The sequence below is a fragment of the Thalassophryne amazonica genome, chromosome 12, assembly GCF_902500255.1.
Source record: "Thalassophryne amazonica chromosome 12, fThaAma1.1, whole genome shotgun sequence".
Taxonomy (NCBI): domain Eukaryota; kingdom Metazoa; phylum Chordata; class Actinopteri; order Batrachoidiformes; family Batrachoididae; genus Thalassophryne; species Thalassophryne amazonica.
Genome location: NC_047114.1, coordinates 83901465 through 83922061, shown reverse-complemented (window position 1 = coordinate 83922061; position 20597 = coordinate 83901465). Strand labels below are relative to the sequence as shown.

At 41.9% G+C, this 20597-nt stretch overlaps 1 long non-coding RNA gene across 1 annotated transcript; it reads left to right on the top strand.

The window, feature by feature from the left end:
- The first annotated feature begins 926 nt into the window (after window positions 1-926).
- LOC117521708 lies at window positions 927-19979 on the top strand. The gene is made up of 3 exons (XR_004564027.1): window positions 927-937; window positions 11306-11312; window positions 19907-19979. It is a non-coding gene; the product is annotated as an uncharacterized LOC117521708 (long non-coding RNA).
- Window positions 19980-20597: the final 618 nt, after the last annotated feature.

Here is a 20597-nt window from a genome sequence, read left to right as displayed (position 1 = left end):
TGAAAAGGTATCATATCGCTATCGTATTGGTGTCAGTATCAGTGTCAGTATCTGGTTATGAATGAGTGGTCATGCCATCCCTAGTAGAAAATATAGACTTAAAAATAATGGACAAACCCTCTGAAGAGCAGGAGTGAAGCTGAATTGAACTGAATTTGAAAACTGATGTCACCATTTTGACAGTGACTGACTCCGCCTACCTCTCAGTCAACCCATAAATTGGTAAAGGGGTGGAGACTCATGAAATCTGGGTGGGATGAATGAAGCCTGATCATGCCCACTTATCCTGAAGTTACCAAGCTAATACAGGCTAAGAAGCTAGGTAACCTGGGTTCAAGTGATTGATTAATGTGTATTTTTGCTGACAATCTATGGCTGCCTTATAGCCTCAATAACTGTGGCAATATGAGTGTAGCTAACTTTACCTAGCTATTGATACACACCAATTATGTAATGGTGCTAACATACAAATTAAATAAAACTCAAATCACACACCAAAAATACTGAAGTACAGACTTCTTAGATGGTTTGTTATGGTTAATCACACAACAAGCTGTGCTATGTCACACTGTCATGAAATTGCTCAGAAAAGAGCTAGCAGTCCGCGAGCAGACTGTTAGCTCCTTTCTGAGCAGTTTAATGACAATATGACTAGCTAGTGGCTAGCTGCCTGGAGAGTAACGGCCCCTCAAAGTGACCACACCCCTTGTTATGCATAAGTTTATGGGTCAGTAAAATTATAACTGAAGAGTTATTTAGAAATTCACCTCGCATACGGTTGTCATGAACTAGGAAACCAGGCTGTAAACATTTATTTCTGCTGTAAAGTTGGACATTTTAACATGGGGGTCTATGGTAATTTGTATGTTTTTGGAGCCAGCCTCAAGAAACTGCAGGTTTTGCATTTATGTGTTGGCTTCATTTTTGAGCACAGAAGGTTCTTGTTTGGTAACAGCAACCACAGCAAAAATATTCGGAATCCAAATCCAACTCCTGATCACCACACACCTTTCACACATTATTCCTCTGAGTATAACTGATCATTACGTTATTTTTGTAGCAATCACTTGAAACCGCATTGAATAATTCTCTTAAATCCCAAATAAATGGAGGGAATAATATGCATGTTTATGAATAATCCCTACAGAGCTCCTCCATCTGTGCTTCAATGGTGTAATGCAACTACAGAAATATATAATGTACTATTTTTAAAAACATGTTTAAGGTGTGGTTAAAGTGGATCAGACAGGTAAATGCACATAAAGAATGTAGTAACAGGTTTATAAGCCCATTTAAAACCAAACACACCTACAGTCTGCAGTAAGTCACAGCACAAAAACATGTCCAGTTGATTTATTACCCCGACACAAGACTGTGATTGAAATCATCCAACAATCACGCAGCAACCTATGGTTTCTCAGTTAATCACATTATGATAAAAAAAGTTAAATACGAAGCAATCATGTTGCTGCCAAAAAGTAACCTTTGTCAATAATGAATCAGCTTCACCTTATCAATAAAAATAAAGATAAGTCAGAAATGAAAACCATATTGCAGCAGAGTTGATGTCGACGCCCAGTGCTCTGCAAACACATTAGACATTCTTTGAACTCTGCATTTACTCTGAATGATAGCAGAAACATTATCAGCTGCAGCAGTGGAGTGAAGAAAACTTTTTTCTGAATTGCACCATACGCACACACGTACACACCCAAGCATGCATGTGTGTGTGTGAGAGAGAGAGAGAGAGAAAAGAGAAGATAGATTGTTATTTTTTGTTCTTCTCTCCTTTTTTCCTCCAAGAAAAAAACATTTCCTTGCTGTCCAGTATGAATCAAATCCAATCTTTTTAGTCATTTTCCCACATGGCGGTCAGGTCAGATCAGGTCTGGGAGCGTGTGATGGTGCCACATGTCCCCACTTCCACCACCCAACAGAATCCCCTTGGGTTCTGGATGGCAACCATCCAGGCAGATAACCGCCCCATACCCACCTCTTAAAAGAAACCACCTCGTTGCTGCAGCCAAGTGAGACATGTGCGTCCTCTTGGCCTCATCCAGCTGCTGTGTGCTGGATCATACACAGCTGATCATGTCACGTGGTAAGTGGTTGCATTGCACTTGCATCACTTGCACCACATGGAACTGAATCACAATGATGGAAAACAATCTGCTGTAAGAAATGTGGCATGTCCACGCGGGTTTCTAAGTCCGGCTATTATTATGGCACTGCTGCACATCAGTGCTATCTTGACCAACCAGCCGACATGGCTGTATGTAGTACTTGCCTATGTACTTCACCACTTGGGGGCAGTGCAAAGTAAAGTAGCAGAAAGTGCACCCTAAAAAACCCAGAAGAAGAAGCGAGACATTTTCATTAGAGGTGGGCAATACCGGGAATTTTGGTATTGATCCGATACCAAGTAAATACAGGCCCAGTATTGCCAATATCGATACTGATACTGATACTTTTTCATATTTAAGCTTCATAAATCCAAAGGATCCAAAAGGCCTAGGATAGAATTGCGCCAAACATTGTACGTGACAATAAAATACTTTATTATCACAATCAACATTTTTGTTTAAAAAATATCACTCAACACAACCTAAAACAAACTCTCCTGAGGTAGAGGGCTGACAAAGCACAATACAAGGGTGCACTGCTCCGTGTTGTGTGACACAGCACAGCGCTGCTCTTACAGACAGAGAGTAGACTTTGATGAATCTGCGTGTGCAGCAGTCAGTGCGTGTGGGAGAGAAAAAAGCTTGAGTATCGATCTTTTCACATGAGGATCATTCAATATCAATACCAGCATTGGTATCGATATTATCGAGATTAGGATCGATCCGCCCACCTCTAATTTTCATCCTGGTGCCATAGTGTGTTAGGCCTTGATCGCATTACCACTCAAAAATGGATTTTTAACAAATCCAGATTGTATCAAGCTCGATTTTTTTATTTATTTTATTTTATTTTTGGACAGATAGATAGATAGATAGATAGATAGATAGATAGATAGATAGATAGATAGATAGATAGATAGATAGATAGATAGATAGATAGATAGACAGACAGACAGACAGACAGACAGACAGATCTTTACTGATCCCTTGGGAAGACTCCCTCAGGAAAATTGAGGTTCCAGCAGCACTGTATAGCAGCACACAGGGTAAGAAGCACATAGAGCATCAAAAGTAGAAGTAAAAAAACAATTTGCAAAATGTAAATACAAATATGAATACCAGAAATACTGATCGCTCCTAGTTTACTGGCTATGACTGTTCCTCTCCTTCCTGTCTCCTGTCTTCCTGTTTCTCCTCCTCCCCCTGAGTGAGGAGTTGTACCCTTCTGATGACCTGAGGGACAAAGGAGTTTCAGTCTGTTGGTCCTGCACTTGGGAAGGAGCAGTCTGTGACTGAAGAGGCTCCTCTGGTTGCTGATGACGGTGTGCAGAGGGTGACTGGCATCGTCCATAATGTCCAGCAGTTTGTCCAGTGTCCTCTGCCACCGTCACCAGAGAGGAATAAATGGAAAAAGTGCAGAAAAAAAGTTGAAGAAAACATTCAAAAACAGCAGAGCATGGAGGAGACGAATGAGGAAATAAAGTGCCTGTTAGCTATCTGGGCTTCACATAACCATTTTGGACAGAAACAAGCAGTTTGCTTTCACCCATGATTTTCCAGGGTGTAGCCTGTTCCCATAGCAACCAGTATGGATAAGATTATGCCAGTGTGGACTCACAGATCAGATCTGGTCACTTCCTATTTATATTGTAGAATGTGGAATAAATTTGGAATAAATCCGATTTGAACTGGCAGTGTGAACAAGGTTTTATGTGCTGAAATGAATCTGTTTTTCATGAAGTTTGATGAAAACTCTTCAGTTTTCTCCGTTATTTTGTTGTTTCAAGCCCATCATGCAGCAGAGACGACGCGGCGTTGTGAGTTGCATCAAAAAGTCCCGCATTAGTCTCAAACCCATGACCATAGGCTCAGGAGGCAATCATCAGGAAATGCTACATGTCATGCAATATACTTTTTAGCAGAAGGATAAACTGGGAATATTCCTGCAGTTTTCCTTCCATAACAAAAGAAAGCTTTTGTTGCTTTTTTTTTTTTTGTTGACCTCTGGGGTCAGGCCTGAGGTGCATCTGTTGTCTCCAGGTGAGAGGCAAGTCCTCCTTGTACTCGTGTTCTTCATGGGTACGCTGAGGAGCTGCTGAGTGAGGTCTGTGTAAACCAGGATTAACCTTCCCCACTTTCTGCTTGACCAGAAGGTCAGGGGAACTGAACCCGCCTTTCACTCAGCACCCTTGCTTTTACGTCTTTTGTCTGTAGAGCCATCCAAAATATTTCAATCACTTAAAGCGCTTTGCTGAGGGTTACCTCACCCTGAGTGCCCTCCGATTCACTCAGGACGAGGAGCAGGTACAACAGGAGAACGCCGGCAAGCGGAGGAATTTACTCCAAAAATGCCACTGCATTAAACGGCTCGTTATCACGTTACATATTTAAAGGACAAGTTCATTTTTTTAGAAGTTACAAGCCGAGTCATATTACAAGATTGTTCCCAATTAAGCCCCTGAGTGCTGTTCTCGCATCTGCTGATTGCTTTGTTTTGCATTAGTTTTGTGAGCAACCTGCTTTAGCGGTAAATCAACGTCTAAAGAAGTAGCACATGGCTGCAGGTTCAAGACACTTCTGTTCAGCGGCGCTCTGACATTGAGCAGCTACGACAGAACTTCGTAGCACCATGTGATGATTAACGACGTATAGCAGTTTTAGTACTTTGCTAGCATGTTTCCCGCGGGGATCCACGGGCTCTAGATTGGGTTGTGTTTATAAAATAGGTAGCTGACATTTTTCAAGGCTGGTAATGAATTATGCAAAGTTTCTATAATGATTTTAACTATGTAGTAGTACAGGAAATTAAAATGAGAAAGTTTTGTGAATAATTGCATTTATTTTTTGGCAAATGTAATTGATGTCATGTTTTACAACTGGTAAGGTTGAGATAACTCCTTTGTTCAGAGCTTGTCTGGTTACCAGGGACTGATTCATGGTGATATCAAGGTCCATTCTTCACTGTTGTTACGTAATATCCCTAATTTGTCCAAAAATATTAGTCCTATCAACTTTCCGTTTTCACGGCGTTCATCCTTGATCTAAAATACATAAGCAAACCAAACGGCAAACGTTAGCTCTCCCCGGTTTCTCCGTGATCAAAGTTAAACACACACACGTACACAGAGGCCACTTTGCTTTAAACAAATAAACAAATAAAAAACTCTAATAATATAAAATTCTCAATTTTTGGGGGGGGGGGACTTGTGTCACCATTTTGAATTTGGTGGAAATTGCATGTGACGCATACAGCAGGATTAGCATGACGACGGTGACACATACAGCAGGGTTAGCATGATGACGGTGACACATACAGCAGGGTTAGCATGACGACGGTGACGCATACAGTAGAGTTAGCATGACGACGGTGACACATACAGCAGGATTAGCATGGCAACGGTGACACATACAGCAGGGTTAGCATGACGACGGTGACACATACAGCAGAGTTATCATGACGACGGTGACACATACAGCAGGATTAGCATGACGACGGTGACACATACAGCAGGGTTAGCATGACGACGGTGACACATACAGCAGAGTTATCATGACGACGGTGACACATACAGCAGGATTAGCATGACGACGGTGACACATACAGCAGGGTTAGCATGACGACGGTGACGCATACAGTAGAGTTATCATGACGACGGTGATGCATACAGCAGAGTTATCATGACGACGGTGACACATACAGCAGGATTAGCATGACGACGGTGACACATACAGCAGGGTTAGCATGACGACGGTGACGCATACAGTAGAGTTATCATGACGACGGTGATGCATACAGCAGAGTTATCATGACGACGGTGACACATACAGCAGGATTAGCATGACGACGGTGACACATACAGCAGGGTTAGCATGACGACAGTGACACATACAGCAGGATTAGCATGATGACGGTGACGCATACAGCAGGATTAGCATGGCAACGGTGACACATACAGCAGGGTTAGCATGACGACGGTGACGCATACAGCAGAGTTATCATGATGACGGTGACACATACAGCAGGATTAGCATGACGACAGTGACACATACAGCAGGATTAGCATGATGACGGTGACGCATACAGCAGGATTAGCATGATGACGGTGACGCATACAGCAGAATTATCATGACGAAGGTGACACATACAGCAGGATTAGCATGATGACAGTGACGCATACAGCAGAGTTATCATGACGACGGTGACACATACAGCAGGATTAGCATGACGACGGTGACGCATACAGCAGGGTTAGCATGATGACGGTGACGCATACAGCAGGATTAGCATGACGACGGTGACGCATACAGCAGGGTTAGCATGACGACGGTGACACATACAGCAGGATTAGCATGACGACGGTGACGCATACAGCAGAGTTATCATGACGACGGTGACGCATACAGCAGGATTAGCATGACGACGGTGACGCATACAGCAGAGTTATCATGACGACGGTGACGCATACAGCAGGATTAGCATGACGACGGTGACGCATACAGCAGGGTTATCATGACGACGGTGACGCATACAGCAGGGTTATCATGACGACGGTGACGCATACAGCAGGATTAGCATGACGACGGTGACGCATACAGCAGGGTTAGCATGACGACGGTGACGCATACAGCAGGATTAGCATGACGACGGTGACGCATACAGCAGAGTTATCATGACGACGGTGACGCATACAGCAGGATTAGCATGATGACGGTGACGCATACAGCAGAGTTATCATGACGACGGTGACGCATACAGCAGAATTAGCATGACGACGGTGACGCATACAGCAGGGTTATCATGACGACGGTGACGCATACAGCAGGGTTATCATGACGACGGTGACACATACAGCAGGATTAGCATGACAACGGTGACACATACAGCAGGGTTAGCATGACGACGGTGACACATACAGCAGAGTTATCATGACGACGGTGACACATACAGCAGGGTTAGCATGACGACGGTGACGCATACAGTAGAGTTATCATGACGACGGTGATGCATACAGCAGAGTTATCATGACGACGGTGACACATACAGCAGGATTAGCATGGCAACGGTGACACATACAGCAGGGTTAGCATGACGACGGTGACGCATACAGCAGAGTTATCATGACGACGGTGACACATACAGCAGGATTAGCATGATGACAGTGACGCATACAGCAGAGTTATCATGACGACGGTGACACATACAGCAGGATTAGCATGACGACGGTGACGCATACAGCAGGGTTAGCATGATGACGGTGACGCATACAGCAGGATTAGCATGACGACGGTGACGCATACAGCAGGGTTAGCATGACGACGGTGACACATACAGCAGGATTAGCATGACGACGGTGACGCATACAGCAGAGTTATCATGACGACGGTGACGCATACAGCAGGATTAGCATGACGACGGTGACGCATACAGCAGAGTTATCATGACGACGGTGACGCATACAGCAGGATTAGCATGACGACGGTGACGCATACAGCAGGGTTATCATGACGACGGTGACGCATACAGCAGGATTAGCATGACGACGGTGACGCATACAGCAGGGTTAGCATGACGACGGTGACGCATACAGCAGGATTAGCATGACGACGGTGACGCATACAGCAGAGTTATCATGACGACGGTGACGCATACAGCAGGATTAGCATGACGACGGTGACGCATACAGCAGAGTTATCATGACGACGGTGACGCATACAGCAGAATTAGCATGACGACGGTGACGCATACAGCAGGGTTATCATGACGACGGTGACGCATACAGCAGGGTTATCATGACGACGGTGACACATACAGCAGGATTAGCATGACGACGGTGACGCATACAGCAGAGTTATCATGACGACGGTGACACATACAGCAGGATTAGCATGACGACGGTGACACATACAGCAGGGTTAGCATGACGACGGTGACACATACAGCAGAGTTATCATGACGACGGTGACACATACAGCAGGGTTAGCATGACGACGGTGACGCATACAGTAGAGTTATCATGACGACGGTGATGCATACAGCAGAGTTATCATGACGACGGTGACACATACAGCAGGATTAGCATGGCAACGGTGACACATACAGCAGGGTTAGCATGATGACGGTGACGCATACAGCAGAGTTATCATGACGACGGTGATACATACACCAGGGTTAGCATGACGACGGTGACGCATACAGCAGAGTTATCATGACGACGGTGACACATACAGCAGGATTAGCATGGCAACGGTGACGCATACAGCAGGGTTAGCATGATGACAGTGACACATACAGCAGGATTAGCATGACGACGGTGACGCATACAGCAGGGTTAGCATGACGACAGTGACACATACAGCAGGATTAGCATGACGACGGTGACGCATACAGCAGGGTTAGCATGACGACGGTGACACATACAGCAGGATTAGCATGACGACGGTGACACATACAGCAGGGTTAGCATGATGACGGTGACACATACAGCGGGATTAGCATGACGACGGTGACGCATACAGCAGGGTTAGCATGATGACGGTGACACATACAGCGGGATTAGCATGACGACGGTGACACATACAGCAGGGTTAGCATAATGACGGTGACACATACAGCGGGATTAGCATGACGACGGCTTTGTAGATGAGGATTTTTGTCTCGTGTCAAACGTCTTTGCTGGTGAAAACACGGGTGTGAAGCTGACCGAAGACAGTTCCTGCACACTTGAGTCGGCGTTGGATCTCGTCATTGGTTTTGGCATTTGATGAAACTTGGCTGTCCGGGTATGGTAAGTGGGTCATGTTCTTCAGGACCCGTCTATGCATTCTCAAGGCAGGAAGCTTTGGATTGACCATGTTTAGTGGAGCCTGATACAGGATCTGTGTCTTCAGGTGGATTTGAAGCTTCCCGGCTTGGTGTAGGCTTCAGCAAAGGTTTTAAGGATTTTATGGAGACCTTCCATAAGAGATGACACCTTGCTGTCGCAGGCATACTGGAAGTTCAGGAACAAAGTGGTGGTCATTTTTCAATAATTTAGGAATTTAATTTAGGAATGTTCTCGTGGTCATATTACTGACAATGTTTCAAAAGTGGTCATTCAGGAAAATCTTTATAAAACTGTTCTCAGTTTACATTGTTACATCTACAAGTAATACAATCATCAGTGTTTATTTATTTATTTGCCTGTCTGTTAGCAGGATTACATCAAAATGTTCACCACAGATAGATATTAGGCCATGGAAGACTCCAGTACATTTTGGACATGATCTGGATCTGGATCAACATATCACTTTATCACATATCACAAGGATTATGAAAAAAAAAACTACTTCATGGATTCTCACCAAACGTGCACCACAGATACATATTAAACCATGGAAGACTCAACTGAATTTTGGAGGTGAACTGGATCTGAATTCTGGATCAGGATTTCAATTTGTATGCTTCACTTTGTCTGATTTTGAGGATTACGTCAAAACTACTTAACAGATTTTCACCAAATTTTCACCACACATTGGTGTTAGGTCTTGGAAGACTCCATTAAATTTTGGAGGTGATCTGAAGCTGGATTTGGATTCTGGATCACGATTTCACTTTGTCGACTTTTAAGGATTACGTCAAAACTACTTCATGGATACGACATCACGATGTAAAACCAAGATCAGGAAGAGACTGTTTTGTTTCTGCTTGTGAATTAAATGTCAGATTGCAACATCATGATCAATTAGACCATTCTGGACCAGTATGCAATTATTGCATTGTGTTGTGGAATCCAGAGCCAGGGTTGGGAGGGTTACTTTAAAAATGTATTCCGATACAGTTACTAGTTACCTGTTGAAAAATGTAATCAGTAACGTAATCCAAGTACCATAATATTAAAGTAATGTAATTTGATTACTTTCAATTACTTCTGGATTACTCCAATATCAAATATGCTAATACAGACTAAAAAAACTAAATAGAAATAGTCTTGACCACATAGGCATGCTCTGTTTTAGTTCCCATTATGATTTAAGAGCACCCACAATATTGTTTTAAACACACCCAGTGTTCACCTGCTAAATTTTCAACAAAAAATGCCAAACAAATGAAGGATAATGAAATGAATGAATGAATGAAGGATAATGAAATGAAGGAAGGAATGAATGAATGAAGGATAATGAAATGAATTTGTAATTAAAAGAGGCTTACAGAACAATATACAAAACAAAAAAGTCTACTATTTGTTCAGTAAACATAAAATTATGTTACTTTAGTCTTTCACATGGCATTCGCACCATGTTTAACATATCAGTCCACTTATTGAACTTTCAAAATAAGAACAACAGCATAATGAAAACCATTAAGTCAATCCTGTCAGTAAGGAGGCGTGATCGCCATTTTAATTCTGGGCAAGTTAGTGATTTGCGCGCATAGAAGTTCAAGAAACAGGTGGAATATGCCAAAAAGCTGCACATGTTGGTAAAGTCACAAAGGGAGGAACAAGGGAGACAGCATTTCCTTCCATAAGTAAGTGAGTTTGGTTCTTGTCACTTTGTCCGTGATATTTGGATGATAAACAGCTGTATGTCTCCTGCCGTACCTGTGTCGCCCATTAACTCTTCACTTATGTCTAGTTGATATTTTCCACTGCTACACCAATATCTAGTTAAAATACTTGTCGTTAGTGATAAAAATTGTTTGACAAGACTGGGGATTTTTTTTTTTAATTTGCACCTTAAAATAATGAGATTATAATGACCCGCGCTGTGCCGCTCACAGTCACACCCACACATAGAGATGTGCACACACACACACCACTGACTTCATGAATGAAACTCAGTCAATAAAGGATAATTGTGTAAAAATATAATATTTATATAAATGTATTGCAATGGTTTTAGGAGCTGCGCTGCGTTGAACCCAGCAGCTGCTGCAGCAGGAGGCCTCAGCTCAGCAGCTGGAACAGCGCAGATCCGTGTAACTTTCAACACTAATATTTGGGAATGTGTGTGTGTCAGAGTAAGTTTAATACTTTCCTGACATAATTTAATGTGTCATTTAATTTTACTGGCTTGATATCCAGGTCAAAATGGCATTTTAACACGTATTTTGCGAGCATTTTTCTGAGTGTGTTCAGACGAGAATGTCCATTGAAAATGCATCAACATCCATGTACTTCATCAATATTTTGCCCGGTTAGGAGACGTCATGTCGCTGTCCATGAAGGGACATTTTCGTTTCAAAGAAAAAAAAATATTATATACAGATAATATCATAAAATGCATTAAATAAATAGTAGTAAATAGTAATCCTGCGAATTAATCCCCATTTTTACTAAATATACCTGTAATCTGAATACGTCTTTTTTCCTGTAACTGTAGCAGAATACAGTTACCTTTTTTTGTATTCTAATTACATAACACCGTTACATGTATACCGTTACTCCCCAAGCCTGTCCAGAGCCACGTAAAGTCCGGGTCACCATGTGAATCACATATCTTCTTGAGTCCTCGTCAACCCCTGGCGGACGTCAGAAATCTCTGATTGCTCTTGTTTTCTATTATTCTCACCTGGCTTGTTAGTACTTGTGCTCTTTGAAAAATCTCTTTATTGCTGCAAAATGCCATATTAAAAAAAAGGGAAAAAAAACAGAGGACGAAGAAGCAAAACTCTTAACAACACAGTAAACGCTTATTTCCTTTCTGTTACAGATCACAACTGTCTCATGACCATTCACTAAACCATGCAACTGGAAATATATGACATTAGCGCTGAAGGTTTGCAGCAAGGCCATGAACTTGGTCTGAGGACACTCCAAAGCTGGCTGTGGTCACTGTGACCTCCCAGGCAGTGTTTGCTCTCCGGCGCAGCACCAGCATGTTTTCACTGTGGATCCTGGGCTCATAAAGCGTACTAATTAGAGGGCATCCTTCAGCCGAGCGCAGCTATCAGTCACTCATTTTACATTTATGAGCGTTTTTTACTCTGGCAATAAACTCTGGCGCTGAAGTGGTGTATGGTTGACTTGAGTGGGCCCGTAGCCAAGATAAGACACCTATAATGTCTCCATATCAGCACTGAGGTTAGCACTGTCTCCGCTGGGCTGTAACCACTGACTGGGCACCACCACTTTGTCTGGCACCTACACATTCACAAAATGGCTCTTTGGATGAACTCAAGTCAATTATGTGCAGGATTTCCATCTTATAAATATATGTAGCCCCTACTCAAATAAAGTGCATCCATGCAAGATAATGTAATTTAATTTTGTTGGGACTACATATATTTATTAGGTGGAAGTTTGTGTGATACACTTAAACAAATGACTCATTGGATGAACTCAACTCAGTTATGAGCAGGATTTCCATCTAATAAATATATGTAGTCCCAACTAAATTAAATTACATTATCTTGCATGGATAATGTATTTATTGGGTGGAATCCAATCCAATGAGTCATTTGTTTGAGTGTATCACACAAACAAATGACTCACTGGATTCCAATATATGTAGTCCCAAGTCAAATAAAGTGTATCCATGCAAGATAATGTAATTAATTTAGTTGGGGCTACATATATTTATTAGATGGAAATCCTGCTCATAATTGAGTTGAGTTCATCCAATGGATTGGATTCCACCTAATAAATATATGTAGTTCCAGCTAAATTAAATTACGTTATCTTGCATGGATGCACTTTATTTGACTTGGGACTACATATATGTATTAGGTGGAATCCAATCCATTGGATGAACTCAACTCAATTATGAGCAGGATTTCCATCTAATAAATATATGTAGCCCCAACTAAATTAATTACATTATCTTGCATGGATACACTTTATTTGAGTTGGGACTACATATATTTATTAGGTGGAATCCAATCCAATGAGTCATTTCACACAAACAAATGACTCACTGAATGAACTCAATTATGAGCAGGATTTCCATCTAATAAATATATGTAGTCCCAACTAAATTAAATTAAATTATTTTAAATGGATGTGCTTTATTTGACCTGGGGCTACATATATTTATTAGATGGAAATCCTGCTCATAATTGAATGGAGTTCCTCCAATGCACCAGTTTTTTTTAGTGCACTCATTCACTCCCTGGCTGGTTGCACGCTTTGGTTTCTCCAAAGCCTCAGAATATCAAACCAGCATCAATCCCAAAACATCACAGGTTCAATACTGCTGGTACCGTGTAGGAATGTTGCTGTGCTTATCCTTTTTTCAAATTTTATTAATTTACTTTTTGGTCATTTATGAAAAAAAGTGATTTCTGTCATATGATGCAGACATCAAAGTTGAATAGTAAGAACACTTTAATGTGACTTGTCATGAGTCTTGCCCTTGAATAATCCCGATGTATATGCACTGTAACGAGCAAATGATTCCATCTTCAGTGTTATGCAAGATACAAATTTGCAGATGAAAGAGATGTCTGACGTGCACATGAGCACGTGAAATATGCAGGTGAGCATACCTAAGTAATGCTCAGGCCAAACAGATACTGCACTTAAAGCACGAGAAGAGCTCGGTGTTCTGGGTCCCATCCAGCAAGCATGAGTCAAATCAACCCGGATAAACAGCGTTGTCTGGAGTGACTCATGCCTACTGACACTTGGGCATCCATAACACGCGGATGGGCACGCAGCGGGCAAGTCGAGGCAAATGGCTTCATGCAGCCGAGCAGCCATTTACACCAAACCGGGTGTATAGGTTTGAGCACATTTGCACGTGAATCCACGACTTTTTGGTTTAATTTAAATATTCTCAATGTGCCTGTGAAGTCCATGCCACTCCACCTGAAGCAGGATCCTGCTCCTCCACCCGTTCACGTCCTCATATGCCCCTGATTAATTGCCGAGTGCAAACAGAAACAATGCGGCTGTGAGTCACTGAGTCAACAGACCAGTTGTCTTCTCGACTTTGGCTGTGAACTGTTTCCCATCACCTCGTCTGAGCCTGTCTCCGATGCCCGGGTGCAGGCGGTCTATAGCTGTCGTGCGTGCATATGAGAAACCTGCATAAAATACATGTATGTTTGTTTTAACTTACTGAGTCATTGTTTCAAGTGCAGTTTGCAAAAGCAAACACACACGCCTGCCGCGCCGGCGTTTTCTATCATATCCTCCTCTTCGAACAGGATTCAGAGATTAATCTTTCATTGTGAATGAATAAAGCGCTGCGCCCAATCTGATAGGAACCAATCTGGTGCAATACGCCGTTTTCAATATTTGCTTGCTGATTTCCTCGGCCAAATACAATACAGCTGTGACAGCTGCTGAAGTGTTTGTAAAATTAAGGCTGGGCTAAGGAGTAAGAATGGACAGGTTGTCTTCAACCTGACACAGCAGGACTGTGCCAAAAAGAAGAAGAACTCGAGAACATTTAGTACTCTGAAGTGCCGTATTGTACTGTGTGCATCCAAGTCGCAGGTAATTCATTTAAAGGAATGTGAACACTCCTGCTGATGCCTAAGGGAAATAAAAGAATAAAAAATATAAGCACTCAACCAAATGTCCAAAGCAAATGTCTTTTCACATTATTCTGCAGTCCTGAGATGAGTCTGCCTATTTTTAGTGTTAATTCCTGACTCGTCTGAAGAATGTTTCCAACTCTAGAGAGTAATCTGCAGATTTAAACATGTCTGCATTAGACATCCAATAACATTCATCACAAAGGTCCAAAAAGGTGAGAGCAGCATAAACAAGGAGACAATGGTTTGATTTGGATGTATATGACACACACACACACACACACACACACACACACACACACACACACACACACACACACACACACACACACACACACACACACACACACACACACACACACACACACACACACACACACACACAAACAGATTAGGAAAATTCTTCATCACTCATTACAATAGTTTTGAGTTTTTAACATGTTCACTGTCAGTTTTCTAATATTCATAGTTTGAATTCATAAATCTGCAAGCAAAAGTGAAAATCTCAGAAGGGGACAAGCAGATTTTTTAGACCTTCATTTATTCAAGTTCTTCTGCTTATCCAGGTAGTGGCAGCAGACCAAGCAGCTCATGCCACATTTCCCTATCCTTGGCCAAGTCCTCAAACACAATTGGAGGGATCCCTAAAGTATTCCCAAACAAGCTGGGAGAAATAATCCCCTGGATCTTCCCTGGGGCCTCCTCCCAGTTGACTTGCCATAGAAGACCTCCTGATGGCGACAAACTAGTTGAGTGTCTCACCCTGTCCCTGAGTGTAAGCCCTGATACCCCACAGGGGAACCTCATTTCCATTGCTTGTATCTGCAATCTTCTTGTTTTGGTCACTATCCAAAGTTCAAGACCATAGGTGAGCATAGGAGAGTCATTCGTCTGGCAAACTGAGAGCCTCGTCTTCTGGCTCAGCTCTTTCTTCACCACAACAGTCCAGTATAGCATCCATAGGACCTCAGATGCAGCACCAATCCATCTATTGATCTCATGGACACCAAGATACTTTGATGGGCAGTGGACAGGAGCATGAGCTCACAAGGACTCAGATTTATGACATGTTAAATGTTCAGTGTTAGGTGTAATTTTGACTGGAAATAGTTCAACTACAGGTTCCCACACACACACACACACATACACATGTGCCATAGAACCTTGTTGGGACCTTGATCTCTTGAGCTACATCAGCATCCAGCAAATCATAGCTCCCCACGTTTTGTAAAGACAAGGAGCAATGAACCATTTTTTACCATGGCTACCAGATCACTGGGAACTGTTCCAGTCTTGGTAGCCCACCGTTTAACTGCCATTGGCCTTATTGAAATCACTCATGACAAAAGGAGTGACACCTCTGGGGTAGCCTCTGTTTTTGTCATGTTTCTATTAATAAATCAATTATGGAATGTCACAGAGATGTCATCCAACCACTTCCTGAAACTACAGTGTCACCTCTTGTTTCAATGCACGTTCAAGGCGATCCATTCCTCACAGCCAATCCTAAAGCCCAGAGAAAGTCACGCGAGTTTGTCTCTCTCTCTGTCTGCTGCTTCAACAGGTTCATTCAGAACACATCGTCGCTCTGTTCAGGAGTCAGACTCATTCATACGAGTCGTACTGGCAATACGATATAGTGCCAATACTACGATATAGTGCCAATACTTGTATTGGCACTAAACCCTCATAAATGTGACATAAAACTTGCCAGCCTGAAAACACTGTTTACTTTTTTCACCTTGTGTCATTCATCACAGTCATAAAGTGAAAAATCCTGGAGTGATGATGGTCCATTGTCCAGTAAGACATTGACATCAGTTTGACCAGCTAATGATTAACCTTGGCTTGTATGTCTTACATCACAATGACAAAGTGAGGAACCTTGGAGGGATTTTTTTCTACTCTCCCTCTCGTATGGCTAGCATACTAGCATAGATAGTATGGATCTGCGCTTCCTATCCTGTTAATTCATTATATTAGCAATGGAGCAGGTCTCAGCCTCACTTCATCTAAATTTCTGAGTCTGTTTGTGAAGCACAGGGCTAGCTACCGGTGATCACCTTCGTATTCCCTGTGCTTCCCTGTCAGTTTACTGCTGGTGAACTTTACCTTATGCCTTGTTCACATGGCAAGATAATTAGGCTGATATCGGACCCCATCTTCCCCTTCCGACAGTCTTAAGGATATCATATCATGATGATGCTAAAGATATTCTCATCAAATATTCCTGCCGTGTGTGGTGTGTTAAGTGCACTCTAGTCTGTTCGGAAGGACGTCAAGACCGCTCAGACTGCAAATCGGGGATATTCAACATGTTGGATCATCTTGGCTCAATATCACAGTGTGTGTGGTGTCCCCTGACCACAAACAAGCACACAGCCTGCTGAATGTGATGTGTACCCAATCAGAAAGCGAGGCGACGGACACACGGAGTGGAATCCAAAATCAAAACGGCTGTTATGATTTACCAGAAAGTCCGGTGGTTGCGCTGTCTCCACTCCTTTAACCATCGCCCTTTTGTTTTCTTTTTGTATCTTTTTTTTCTCCGTTAGAAATAGTCCACAAACTTATCTCCGTTGCGTCTTCCTCATCCACCATGTTTGTTTACTGTGAAGTCATATTTAATCTCAAGAGATTTTGCGATATTTCCCAGATGACCTGGGAATGTTCGTGTGTGAAATCTGTTTGTGTATGGTCTTTATCATGTGGCTGCACACCACACACCGTATGACCAAAACTGTTAGATCTATGATTTTTTTTTAATCTCCATGTGTGTGGTCTCTCAGGTATTGGAAACCTACAGACAATTTGAAAATCTTGCCATGTGAACCAGGCATTAGTTACAGAGACTTCATTCAACCACTTCCTGAAACTACATAGTCTCACCTCTAGTTTCAATGCACGTTCAAGGCAGCTATTTCCGGCCAACTGATTCTGCTCTTGTTCACTCTGTCCGAGGCACCGAGGCTGACAACTCCATTTAATGTACATATATTTTACATCATATCTTAATCAAACGTGCTCTAATCGCTATCATATTTGAAAGTGAGGTGCAGACTGGCACTCACTATCGCCTGACAAAGTTTGATCCGGATCTGATCCGGATCAACAATTCAGCAGAAATATATTCGTGTGTATTAGCGACAAACTAAACATAATGAACAAATGTGTGTGTGTGTGTGTGTGTGTGTGTGTGTGTGTGTGTATATATATATATATATATATATATATATATATATATATATATATATATATATATATATATATAAAACTTTAGACCTATGGGGTTGTAAACCTATGGTGTTTTGTTTTGTTTGGAATAATTTGACAGCAAAATCAAGACAATATAATCAGTCCAAAAATCTGCACTGAGGATGGATTGTGCCATAGGCGCTGATGCACCTTCAGGAAAATGTATCTGTTTTTGTAGATTTGCATGTCAAACATTAACTGGTACCTAATGAGAACAGTTTGAGTGTGAAATTTTGTGGAGGCTGCAGCAGAAAATGGACTTGTGGAGTTGACGTCTAATGGTGTTACATAGAAGGAAGGCGTACAGATGAAAAAGTACTCCATCCTCCACACTCGCAACACAGCTGTTCCATGTCATAACCACACTGGAAATAAAATACCCGGCCTGCAGTGCCAAAAAGCTGTTACCGTTTAGTTATTACATTTATGAGACCGATAAAGGAAAATCCTAATAAAACACGTTCTGTTACAAATTAACCTAAAGATCCTGATATGTTTAATATGAAGTCCAAATGTTTTCATTTTGTGTCCCAAGGCCATCGCATCATCCAGTTCTTCTACATCTGCTGTTCTACTTTCTGCAGAAAATCCACCCTGCCGTGACTTCGCGCCAAGGCCAAGACCTCGCCCATCACTGCCGGACGATGAAGACAAAGTCTCCAGGGTCTCGATGTGGTTGCTTCACTGGGCACCGCGGTTTAGGCCAGAAAACGGGTAAAGACTTTTGTTCTTTTTTTTTTTACTCCAGGGTCACATAAACACCAGTGCCAGACCTGAGTGGGATCAAAGTGCTCATTAAAGAAGCCCACAGCCCTGAGAAATGGCAGACCAAATAGCAGCTCATGGTGGCGGGCAAAAACTATATTTGGAACAAGGACAAGCATTCATTTCTCAGGAATGGGGTGTCTTAGGCAATTGGCATTGAGCAACGACAGTGTTTTAAACATCAATAACAAAAAAAGCTACAGTGAGAAGGAAAGGAAGCTGTTGAAAACAAAGGAGGAGTTGTTCTTCAATAGATAGATAGACAGACAGGCAGATAGATAGATCATGGCAATCTCAGGATGGCAAGGAAAATCGTCTCTTGATCGATTCCCGGGATATCTACATCCGGGATGTTACATTCATCTAGAGAAGCCTGTGTCTGTTTAATGTAGAAATGTCTTTGCACGCCAATAAACACGATTCTTGACAGATCTTTAGCCTGGTTCAGTGGGTGGGAAATCCCAGACGATCAAGGTCTGAGGAACCACTACACCCTTCGTCCGCTTTCACAGCCTTTGGGTTACAAGGCATCACCTCTTCCATCTGATCTGCCATTAAGGACTTCTTGTAGCCATCTCCTGTTCAAGGTTCCTGCCGCGCCTACCTGGTTACCGTAGCAGCCATGATGCACACAAAGGTTTTCACTGTATTTCACCCCAGCAGGCAATACCCTACTAGATCCGTCACTCAGGTGTCACGAAGCAGACAAGGGGTTGGATTTTGAGATAGATAGATAGATAGATAGATAGATAGATAGATAGATAGATAGATAGATAGATAGATAGATAGATAGATAGATAGATAGATAGATAGATAGATAGATAGATAGATAGATAGATAGATAGATAGATAGATAGATAGATAGATAGATAGATAGATAGATAGATAGATAGATAGATAGATAGATAGATAGATAGATAGATAGATAGATAGACAGTCTATGCAGTAGGAGGATCATTGCATGGGTTTTCCTCGGCTGAAGTCCTGGTATTCCAAATCACATGGTTCCCCATATTTTTCACAAACTAAATTATTTTGTTGACGTGAGAATATTTTATGTTTTCTATTGTCAAGAGGACACAAGCCAGAAATGATGTACTGTATTTTCTCAAGTATACGTCACACTCGGGTATAAGTTGTACCTTTTTTCTGTATGTGAAACTCACTTTTTATTGTAGTGTTTCTCTGTTACTTAACATAAGGACTTTTAAATTCCAAAAATGAGCAAGATGGACTGAGAATATGAACATATTAGATGTAATTTGATGCTGTTTGAACAGCAGAAAATGTCAGATGGGCCCAGATGGAGAACTGAACAGTGGATGTTTGCAGGAAGCCTTCAGCTTGTGGTGTGTGCCAAAAGGACTTTTAAATTCCAAAAATAAGTAAACTGGACAAATAACCATATGATGGACAACATACTGGATGTTATTTCATGCAGATGAATGTACATTGTTGACCCACATTGTAGGAAACACTACAATTAAAATGTGTGTATATTAGCTTTTTTAAAATCAGCTCTTTAATTTGTGATTTTTGTGCATTGTTGTAATGTACTTTTATTGTTGGATTTTCTTTTAATTGCATTGATCTCATGGAAAGCTTAACAGAAATAGTTATTGATGATGATGATTTTTTTTAATTATTATTATTCTTGTCAAGCATGGGTAGTGGCCAAGGGGTTAAGTAACACCAAATCACAACATCAGTCGCCCCAAGGCTCTCTTTGTTAACTAAGGTTAACAAAGAGAGTTAAGGTTAGGATTTTAATGTTTTAAGACAAAGCAACCTGTTGTCACAATCTATAGCACGGTCAAAAGTGCATAGCACAAGTACCTTTGGGATGTGTCTAAACTGGAAGGTGGCTAACTTTGATGCACCATATCAAATGAAAAAGCAACTTTTGCTTTTGTTGTTTATGCTGATGTAACAATCAATAGACGCATCTGCCTCCTGCTGCACACTTAGTCCACCTTCATGTCAGTGTCAGCTAA